This window comes from Scylla paramamosain, chromosome 11, assembly GCF_035594125.1.
Source record: "Scylla paramamosain isolate STU-SP2022 chromosome 11, ASM3559412v1, whole genome shotgun sequence".
NCBI classification, from domain to species: Eukaryota; Metazoa; Arthropoda; class Malacostraca; order Decapoda; family Portunidae; genus Scylla; species Scylla paramamosain.
The window spans coordinates 6,550,772-6,562,500 of NC_087161.1; the positions used below are offsets into that span (position 1 = coordinate 6,550,772).

Here is an 11,729-nt window from a genome sequence, read left to right on the forward strand (position 1 = left end):
GGATAGGACAAGAAGTTTGGTTTAGAAGATCATTATTGAATAATAAGAAGAGAGTGGGTGACAGGACAGAACCCTGAGGAACACCACTGTTAATAGATTAAGGAGAAGAACAGTGACCGTCTACCACAGCAGCAATAGAACGGTCAGAAAGGAAACTTGAGATGAAGTTACAGAGAGAAGGATAGAAACCGTAGTAGGGTAGTTTGGAAATCAAAGCTTTGTGCCAGACTCTATCAAAGGCTTTTGATATGTCCAAGGCAACAGCAAAAGTTTCACCAAAATCTCTAAAAGAGGATGACCAAGACTCAGTAAGGAAAGCCAGAAGATCACCAGTAGAGCGGCCTTGACGGAACCCATACTGGCAATCAGATAGAAGGTTGTGAAGTGATAGATGTTTAAGAATCTTCCTGTTGAGGATACATTCAAAAACTTTAGATAAGCAGGAAATTAAAGCAATAGGACGGTAGTTTGAGGGATTAGAGCGGTCACCCTTTTTAGGAACAGGTTGAATGTAGGCAAACTTCCAGCAAGAAGGAAAGGTAGATGTTGACAGACAGAGCTGAAAGAGTTTGACTAGGCAAGGTGCAAGCACGGAGGCACAGTTTCGGAGAACAATAGGAGGGACCCCATCAGGTTCATAAGCCTTCCGAGGGTTTAGGCCAGCGAGGGCATGGAAAACATCATTGCGAAGAATTTTAATAGGTGGCATGAACTAGTCAGAGGCTGGAGGAGAGGGAGGAACAAGCCCAGAATCGTCCAAGGTAGAGTTTTTAGCAAAGGTTTGAGCAAAGAGTTCAGCTTTAGAAATAGATGTGATAGCAGTGGTGCCATCTGGTTGAAGTAGAGGAGGGAAAGAAGAAGAAGCAAAGTTATTGGAGTTATTTTTGGCTAGATGCCAGAAATCACGAGGGGAGTTAGATCTTGAAAGATTTTGACATTTTCTGTTAATGAAGGAGTTTTTGGCTAGTTGGAGAACAGACTTGGCATGGTTCCAGGCAGAAATATAAAGTGCTTGAGATTCTGGTGATGGAAGGCTTAAGTATCTTTTGTGGGCCACCTCTCTATCATGTATAGCAGGAGAACAAGCTGTGTTAAACCAAGGTTTAGAAGGTTTAGGACGAGAAAAAGAGTGAGGAATGTACGCCTCCATGCCAGACACTATCACCTCTGTTATGCGCTCAGCACACAAAGACGGGTCTCTGACACGGAAGCAGTAGTCATTCCAAGGAAAATCAGCAAAATACCTCCTCAGGTCCTCCCAAATAGCAGAGGCAAAACGCCAGAGACACCTTCGCGTAGGGGGATCCTGAGGAGGGATTGGAGTGATAGGACAAGATAAAGATATGAGATTGTGATCGGAGGAGCCCAACGGAGAAGAAAGGGTGACAGCATAAGCAGAAGGATTAGAGGTCAGGAAAAGGTCAAGAATGTTGGACGTATCTCCAAGACGGTCAGGAATACGAGTAGGGTGTTGCACCAATTGCCCTAGGTCATGGAGGATAGCAAAGTTGTAGGCTAGTTCACCAGGATGGTCAGTGAAGGGAGAGGAAAGCCAAAGCTGGTGGTGAACATTGAAGTCTCCAAGAATGGAGATCTCTGCAAAAGGGAAGAGGGTCAGAATGTGCTCCACTTTGGAAGTTAAGTAGTCAAAGAATTTCTTATAGTCAGAGGAGTTAGGAGAAAGGTATACAGCACAGATAAATTTAGTATGAGAGTGACTCTGTAGTCGTAGCCAGATGGTGGAAAACTCGGAAGATTCAAGAGCGTGGACACAAGAGCAGGTTAAGTCATTGCGCACATAAACGCAGCATCCAGCTTTGGATCGAAAATGAGGATAGAGAAAGTAGGAGGGAACAGAAAAGGGGCTACTGTCAGTTGCCTCAGACACCTGAGTTTCAGTGAGGAAAAGAAGATGAGGTTTAGAAGAGGAGAGGTGGTGTTCTACAGATTGAAAATTAGATCTTAGACCGCGAATGTTGCAGAAGTTAATGAAGAAAAAGTTGAGGGGGGTGTCAAGACACTTAAGGTCGTCGACAGAAAGGCAGTCCGACCTGGGGACATTTATGGTCCCCTCCCTAGATGGGGACTCCGAGGCTGGTGTAGGAGTCGCCATGATGATTTTAAATTTTTTGAGTGAAGGGTGTGTGTGTTATTAGGTGCTTGTAGTTTTGTGTGGAGGAAGAGAGTTGTCTTTAGAGGGCAGGCTGTGACTGCCCCCTTTGTGTTGTGAGACACAAAGGGAAACGTTCAGTGAGGTCACAGCTGGGTTTAATGATAAGTTCACAGCACCCCCTGAACAGTGCTTTAGAGTTTAGACCTCACTGGGAGTAATTATCGTTTCGGCAGGTGTCTACTGCCTCCTCCTTACTTGTTGTACATGAGGGTTTTTTTTTTCGTTAAAAGAGAAAAAATATAAAAAAATGAAAAATTTGTAAAAAAGAATGAGAGGTTTGTAAAAAAAAGAATATTTATTAGAAGATCTCTGTGAAGGTGATTTTGTGAACGGAAAATTCTTAAATCCCTGCAGGCAGTACTGAAGGAGAGAAAATACAGAAAGTAAACAGATAATCATAGAAAAAAAAAAGATAGAAAACCGTTTCAGATATGAGAAATAAAAATGCTAAATTATCACTGTTCATTTCTCATGTTTGCGTTTGTGTCTTATTTTTAATATACTCATTTCTTACTTTTCTCCTTAGTGATTTTCTCCTAATTTTCTTTCTTTCTTTCTTTATTTATTTATTTATTTATCTATTTATTCACTTGTTTATTTATTTCATTTATTTTACTTTATTATTTATTTATTTTATTTTATTTTATTTTTTTTTGTTGGGGCATGCTCAAAGAAAGGCTTGTGCACAGGGATCGCTAGGAAATGAAATAGATAGATAAATAACAAATAAATCACAAGAAAAGTGTAAGAAAGAGTCCAGAATTTGATGTATGTATGTACGAGTATGTATGTATGGCAGGGGCGCGTCTGCTATTGGCGGAGAGGTGCAGGCTGGTGGGCCAATAAGGGGACACTTCGCTTTGTTGTGTAAATGTGTGCTGCCTTTTTGATGGTGGTGGTGGTAGAGGTGCTGCTACTACTACTACTACTACTACTACTACTACTACTGCTACTGCTACTGCTACTGCTGCTACTGCTACTACTGCTACTACTGCTACTACTACTACTGCTACTGCTACTGCTACTACTGCTACTACTACTACTACTATTACTACTACTGCTGCTACTGCTACTACTGCTGCTACTACTACTACTACTACTACTGCTACTACTACTACTACCACTACTACTACTACTACTACTACTACTACTACTACCACTACCACCACAACCACTACTACCACTACTACCACTACAACTTCTACAACTTCTACAACTACTACTACTACTACTACTACTACTACTACTACTACTACTACAACTACAACTACTATTACAACTACTACAACTACCACTACTACCACTACTACTACAACTACCACTACTACTACTACTACAACAGCAACAACAACAACAACAACAACAACAACACTACTACTACTACTACTACTACTACTACTACTACTACTACTACTACTACTACTGCTGCTGCTGTCATTGCTCCTCTCTGCTCTTATGATCGCTTTAATTACGTAATAATATTAACCCATTTGGTGCCAACCATATTAATCATTAAATGAGCATCTTGCCTTTTTCAATTTGATGGTTTGGGATGTTCTTGAAGTCATATATGACCTAAACTTATTGAAGTATAAATTAATTTGCAAGATATGACATGTTCCCAAATGGGAACATTGGCAGGATCCCATGATAACATCCATTAAATAGAGAACGACAAATGATTTTTTTTTTAACATTTATTGTTCCTTTATAATGCAAAAATACAAAATAACATAAATTATATTTCTTTGAATGCTGTAACACAATTAAAGAAAATAATTATAAAGACCTTGTTTTCAGAAAGAAAAACGGCATATTGAAAATTTTTTAACCTTTCTACTCAGATGAAACACCTATGCTTCTCTTGAACAAGCAGTTTTTGAATGTCATTATTGAAGAGCTTCAGAAACATTTCCCCAGGAGAAAGTGAGCATAAGTTTGGGTAGTCTTCTTCCAATTGATTTATTTTATTTTTTTGAGGAAATACTTTAGTGTTCTTACATTTTTTCCAGGACACTTTCTTTGCAGGAGCCTTTTTCATCCTCTTTTTATTATTTCCTTCACTGCCTGTGTCATTTCCTTGTGATACAGTTGGTCTTTCATCTGTATCAAGCTTATCAGCAACTTCTACCCTGCCACAAACATCACGAGGGAGAATTTGCTCAGCATCTTGGCCTTCAGAGTAATCTTCAAGGAGGTTATCATCAATATTCTCCTCATCAGTAAGAGCCTGGTCTTCTTCTGGTGGAAGAATATTGATCTCCTCTCCATCCTCTTCTAAAACTAAGGCCACTGCCTCAGCGAGACTGAGCAACTTTGACATCTGTAAAAATGAAAAAACTGAATGAAAACATACATCTGTAATAATACAAAAAATATGCACACACAGAATATAATATATAATTATTGTTTACAAAATGTATAACAGAAGAAAATAGGTTAGCTGTAATACTCAGTACAAAAGTAATGCTTCATGTTTTTCTAGATGATTATGAGTATACAACCCTACGACTGTGTCTCCAAATCTGGCCATTGTTCCCATTTGGGAACAATTAGTTTCAGTCAGTAATATTCTAACTTTAAAAAACAAATAAAATATTTTTGGGCATATTCATGAATAGATAGCATATTCATCAGTAATTCTGTATGTACATCAGTAAACTGCACTCAGTATTACTTACCGATATCAACAAGTTTTACAGAGCTCCGAGGGAGGTGTGAATTCAGTGAAGTTCAACTTCCCACTGAGCACAGAAGGCGGCAGCCTGACATGTTTACGCACGATGACTGGTGCAAAATGATCCTGTTCAAACATGAGGAAGAACGATCTCCCCCTACAAGCATGTTTCATTGATAATAATAGCATATTAATATGTGTTCCCAAATGGGAACATTGGCAGCTAATGGGTTAACAGCCACATCAGTGTTTGTCATTACTTTCATTATAAATGGCCACGTTACTGTTTCTACTCTAAAGAATAAAAGCAATAATAGTGTTTTATGGCACGAAAAAGTTCCTACGTCTTCTCGTTCCTCTGTTCCCGTCATTCCTTCGTGCTCTTCTTCTTCTTCTTTTTTCTTTTTTTTTTTTTTGTAAATGCGTATAGCTTCCTGTGCACAAGTTGTTTTTTTTTAGTTTATTTTCTGTATTTCCCCGTATCTCTCCCATCTCTCTCTCTCTCTCTCTCTCTCTCTCTCTCTCTCTCTCTCTCTCTCTCTCTCTCTCTCTCTCTCTCTCTCTCTCTCTCTCTCTCTCTCTCTCTCTCTCTCTCTCTCGTGTATATATGTATGAAATCTTAATAGGTATCTTATGAAAACATTTGGATTAATTAGAAGAGCTCAATGTGTGTGTGTGTGTGTGTGTGTGTGTGTGTGTGTGTGTGTGTGTGTGTGTGTGTGTGTGTGTGTGTGTGTGTGTGTGTGTGTGTGTGTGTGTGTGTGTGTGTTTGTGCCGTCCAATCAGACAGGACATCAGGCCGTGACATCATCAAATTTTCGGTGAAATGACTTCAATTCTGTGAAGTCATCGTCTTGTTTTTGCCTCGGTCAATCATTTGTGTGTGTGTGTGTGTGTGTGTGAGAGAGAGAGAGAGAGAGAGAGAGAGAGAGAGAGAGAGAGAGAGAGAGAGAGAGAGAGAGAGAGAGAGAGAGAGAGAGACGGAGGGGAGGGGGTTGGACAGACAAATAAACAGACAAAAAAATAGACACAGACAGCCCGACGAACTAATAGGCAGATCGATAGACAGGCAGACAAACGAACAGACAGACAGACTGACTGACCGACTGGCTAACCGAGTGGAGGGCAGACAGACAGACAGACACAGAGGAAAATTGAACAGTAAGAGCGGTGGAAAGTAAAGGAAAATTAACATAAAACAGTAAGAATGTGATAGAAAAGTATAGAAGGAAGAGACAGAAGGATAAAGAGGATAAGGAGAATGTAAATAATGGTAGAGATATAAGAGAGAGAGAGAGAGAGAGAGAGAGAGAGAGAGAGAGAGAGAGAGAGAGAGAGAGAGAGAGAGAGAGAGAGAGAGAGAGAAATCGATTGGAGTAGATAGACGGGTAGATACACAAAACAAATTGACGTAAAACATATAGAGACGATGATAAATAAGTAGAAAGAATAAGAAATAGAGATTGATAAATAAGAAGGGAAAGAATGAAAAAAGAAGCAAGAAAAATAGAAAAATAAAAAAAAACGACAGACAAAACAGAAAAAAAGAAATTAAAACGGCGAAGAATGAAACACACACACACACACACACACACACACACACACACACACACACACACACACACACACACACACACACACACACACACACACACACACACACACACACAGACAAACAACAACAACAAGCAAGAGTTTTCATTATAAGACAATACCTTCCTTATTTTTCCTCCTCTTTTTTTTGTTCACTTTTTTTCCCCAGACCGACAAGACGAAAATACCTTCTTTCATTTTCCTCCCCCTTTTTTTTTTCCTTTCCCTTCCCTTGCTTCCTTTCTTTCCTTCCCTTGGGTCGAGACAGACTCAATTAAACACAGTGATTTGACCTTAATGAGGAACACCGGGTTATGATGAATGCTGAGCGAGAGAGAGAGAGAGAGAGAGAGAGAGAGAGAGAGAGAGAGAGAGAGAGAGAGAGAGAGAGAGAGAGAGAGCAAGGTACGTACATACATTATTATCCATGCATTAATACACACACACACACACACACACACACACACACACACACACACACACACACACACACACACACACGTAGACAGAGATAAAGAGGCAGAGATACAAGAAGAAATTGAATGAGAACTTGATTAATTGGAAAAAGGGAGGAGAGAGAGAGAGAGAGAGAGAGAGAGAGAGAGAGAGAGAGAGAGAGAGAGAGAGAGAATCTAATGTTGTCACTTTTTTTTAAAGATGTGGACAGGTGAACTGTCAGTGGCGAGAAAGTCAATGCGCTCTCTCTCTCTCTCTCTCTCTCTCTCTCTCTCTCTCTCTCTCTCTCTCTCTCTCTCTCTCTCTCTCTCTCTCTCTCTCTCTCTCTCTCTCTCTCTCTCTCTCGTTCTCTGTCTCATAGATAAACAATTTTCTCAAGATTTACACGAAGAAAATCGAAGAAAGTCGTTGAAAAGAAGCGTAAAGAGAGAGAGAGAGAGAGAGAGAGAGAGAGAGAGAGAGAGAGAGAGAGAGAGAGAGAGAGAGAGGCAGGGCGGCAAGCATCAGTTGAGTCCCACTCCTCCTTGCGCCAACACGTGTGGAAATCCCGTGCCTCGGTTATCTCTCTTTCACTCTCTCTCTCTCTCTCTCCTTCTCTCTCCTCTCTCTGTCTCTTTCTCTCTTTACTTTTCCCTCCCCTTATCTCTCAGCTTGCCTCTCTTTCTCTACCTCTTCTTTGTTTTTTCGTTGCTATTATCTCATGCCCTATTTTCAGTTTTCATTCATACATTCCTCTCTATCTTTTCACTCTCTCACTCACTCTCATATCCTCGCTCTCTCCCGCTCTCTCACTCTGTCTCACCGCGCCTCCACGCACGCCGCGAGATTGAAGCGTTGAGTGTTTGAGTCTAAACGAACGCTAAAAATACACTAAAGAGAAAAAAAAACTTGGACTTAAACGAAAAAAAAAAAGGCGAAAGAAAAAAAGGAGGGAAAGAAGAAAAATACAGACTTCAGTCGACGCACAAGACGAGGTAGATATAAACAGAGAGAGAGAGAAAGGAAGAAGAGAGAGAGAAAGAAAATTATTATTAACAAAGGAGGAGTAAAGAGAAGAAAGTAAAGAAGGAAGTTTTAAACAGACAAACCCAGGGAAATTGAAAGAAGAGAGAGGCAGGGAAAAAGAAAGGAAAAGGAAAGTAATAGTATGAAAATAAAAATTCCATGGTGATCGAAAGAAGTAAGAAAGAATAGCAATAAAGAAGAAGAGGAGAAAACAGAAAATTAGGGAAGTGGAAAGGAGAGGAAAGGGAAAGAAAAAAATGAAAGATGTGACAAAATGAAAAACGGAAAAGAAAATGTAGGAATCTGAGAAGGAGTGTGGATGGGAAGGAAATGAAGAAAGTCAACAGCAACAACAACAACAACAACAACAACAACAACAACAACAACAGCTGATGTGTTTTCGGATTGGCTTCATATTGTATCTTCTCAGGCGGAAGGTACGTGTGTGTGTGTGTGTGTGTGTGTGTGTGTGTGTGTGTGTGTGTGTGTGTGTGTGTGTGTGTGTGTGTGTGTGCATTTTTGTGCTGTGTGTACGTGACTGTATGAAATTCATCTTGCTTTTAAGGATCAGGTGTGTGTGTGTGTGTGTGTGTGTGTGTGTGTGTGTGTGTGTGTGTGTGTGTGTGTGTGTGTGTGTGTGTGTGTGTGTGTGTGTCGATAGCTGGAAGAACAAGAGAGAGAGAGAGAGAGAGAGAGAGAGAGAGAGAGAGAGAGAGAGAGAGAGAGAGAGAGAGACAGGTGTATATATTAGCGTTCCACAGGTGTGACTTCCTCCTCCTCCTCCGCCTCCTCTTCTTCCTCCTCCTTCTTTTCTTCTTTCCTGTTAACAATCACCTCCTCCTCCTCCTCTTCTCCTTCCTCCTCTTTTATTGTCCTTCTCTTAACACTCACATATTCTCCTCTCCTTCCTCCACACCTGAGAGGGAGGAAAGGAGGAACAGGTGCAGGAAGTGAAAGAGGTAAAAGGAGGAGGAAGAATAAGAAAGAAAATAATGATAATGAAGATAACTGTGATAGAAAACACGATGAAAACACCTGTGCTTTACCTGTCATTGTCTTTCCTCCTTTTTCTTTTTTCTCTTTCCTTTTCTCTCACTTAATATAGCTGTTAATATAATTATCTTTTCTCTCCCCTTTTCCTGTTTTCTATTTTTTTCCCCTCTTGTGTCTCCCTCTCTCACTTTTGATATAACTGTTAATAGATGTATTTTCCTCTTCCCTTTCTTTTTTTCTTCTCCCTTTTCTCTCTTTCTATTCATTCTCCTCACTGATCTCTCTCCCTTTTTCCTTTTTCTCCCTGCCCTTTTCTTTTCCCTCCCTTTTCTCCCTCTTCTATCTCCCTTTCTTCCTTTTTCTCACTACCTTTTTCATTCACTTCCTGCCTTTTTCCTCCCATCTTATCATTCTCTCTCTCTCTCTCTCTCTCTCTCTCTCTCTCTCTCTCTCTCTCTCTCTCTCTCTCTCTCTCTCTCTCTCTCTCTCTCTCTCTCTCTCTCTCTCTCTCTCTCTCTCTCTCTCTCTCTCTCTCTCTCTCTCTCTCTCTCTCTCTCTCATCACTAGATAGACATACATCCTTATAGATATAGACAGGTGGGTGAATAGGTAAACAGACAGGTAGAGAGGGAGAAAATATACCTTACCTGGTTTTTACCTTTTCCATACCTTGCCTTCCTCTTCCCTTGCATCATAGGACAGAGGCACATTACTCTTGAGACAGGTGTGTGGCAAGTGCGTAAATAGGTGAGCGCATAGGTAAACAGGTAAGAGTAGAGAGTGAGAAAATTGTTGATTACCTGATTTTACGTTACCTTTCCTTACCTTCGACCATAGGATAGATAAATAGGTAGATAGTTTTATTGACTACAGGTACTTTTCTGCTTAATAGATACAGTACTGTGCTTTTCTTTTTTGTCCAAATTATAATAAGTATGCAATGAAGGCTTTACAACTGCCACTCATTAAAAAAAAAAACGCAAAAATAAGAAGCACATATATAGAATTCAATACTATTACAATTTACACATTAAAAATACTTTCTTTTACAGACAGATACTAATCATATAATCTGGATAATATCACAAAACGAAACTTACGCTACTCAAACTAATACCAGAGTCACTTAAATGAATATTCCCTTCCCATGAAAATATATTCCCTTAAAAACATATTCCCCACCTTGCATGGACGAATTAAACTCACAGGCACATTTCGATAGACAGGTGTGTGAATAGATAAGGACAACGGGAAACAGGATGGGCAGGTAAGGTAGAGAGTGAGAAAATATATCTTACCTTTCTTTACTTTCAACCATAGAACATAGGCACATTTTGAGAGACTGGTATGTAAATAGGTAAGTGCGTAGGGAAACAGGACGGGGCAGGTGAGAGAGGGAGTGAGATGGGACAGGTGCGATCGTATACCGTAAAATAAACACCTTCGCTTGACACGTTGAGATAAACTGGGTCGATTCATAAGCAGATATTATAGTGGAAGCGTATAAACAAATGATGAAATGTGTGTGCGTTAGTTTCCCACTGCGTCCATCCGTCGATAACGTACGTGAGTGTGAGTCAAATAGATATAAATAGAGGCTAATGGAGTGGGTTGAAAATGTATAGACGGGTGTATAAGTTATTAGACAGTTTGTTGTATAGATATTTGACAGCCATAGATGTTTATAGGGGTAACTGCAGAAATTAGCTGACAGATAGGAATAGACAGGCACACAAAAAGACAGGTAGCTGCATAAATAGACAGATAATCGTGGAAGTAGATAGATGGTTTATATATTAGACAGCTTGTTATAGAGATAGAAATTTGTAGAGTTTAACCGCAGAAATAAGTAAAGACGCTAACAGACAGACAGGCATAAACAGAAAGATAGTCTTGGAAGTAAAGACAAACGAAAAAAAGAATAGACAGGTAGAAGAAGAAATAAACAGGATGCTTCAGAAATAGACAGCCTGAGAAAACAACAAACAGGTAACCTCAGAAATAAACAAACAAGGAAACAGCTATACAGATACATATGAATAAACAACTAGATAGACAGACACGGAGATAAGAAAATACACAAATACTTGAAAATAGACGGTCAAGCAGATGGGAACACATGCATAGACGAATACAAGGTTACATTGATAGAAAGAGACAGAAAGACATATAGAAATAGAGCGGTAGACAGACAAAAATAAACAGATGAAAGTAAACAGATAGATGAAAGTAGAAATAGACGTTCAAATAAATAACAAAGACCAGGTAAAAATAGACGGGTAGACAGATGAAAATAGACAGATTGAAAGAGACAGGTGAACAGAAAACTAGATGGAAATACACAGGTAAACAGAAACACTAGTACACGGAAAGATGAACACAAACACAAGACAGAACACACACCTTTAAAATAGCAGTATTACTTGATTTGAGGGAAGGAAAGGAAGGGAAAGGTTACGTTAGGTGAGGTAAGGTGGTGTAAGGAAAGGAAAGGAAAGGAAAGAAAGAAAAAGGAAAGGAAGGAAAGAAAAAGGGAGATGAAAGGAAAGAAAAAGGAAAATAAAAGAGGGGAAAAGAAGAAAGAAAAACGGAGAGGAAAGGAAAGAAGAGAAAAAGAGAGGAAAGGAAAGGAAAGAGAGGAAAAGAAAGAAAAAGAGGAAAGGAAAGGAAAGAAAAAGGGAGAGGAAAGGGCAGAAGAGGAAATAAAAGAGTAAAGAAAAAAAGAAAAGGGAATAAAAGAAAAGGAAAGAAAAGAAAAATTGAAATGAAGTGATAGAAAAGTAAAAAGAAAACGAAAGCGAAAAGTGGAGGTGCTTAATTAAAGGTGTATCA

The 11,729-nt window shown here is 39.5% G+C and overlaps 1 protein-coding gene across 1 annotated transcript in view; it reads left to right on the forward strand.

Annotated features, from left to right (window-relative positions):
* The first annotated feature begins 7,394 nt into the window (after positions 1-7,394).
* Positions 7,395-11,729, forward strand: part of LOC135104891 (monocarboxylate transporter 13-like) — a 189,081-nt gene continuing 184,746 nt past the window's right edge. Inside the window, exon 1 of the mRNA XM_064012617.1 lies at positions 7,395-8,341. The gene's annotated coding sequence lies outside the window, so the exon portion shown is untranslated. The remainder of the gene's footprint in view (positions 8,342-11,729) is intronic.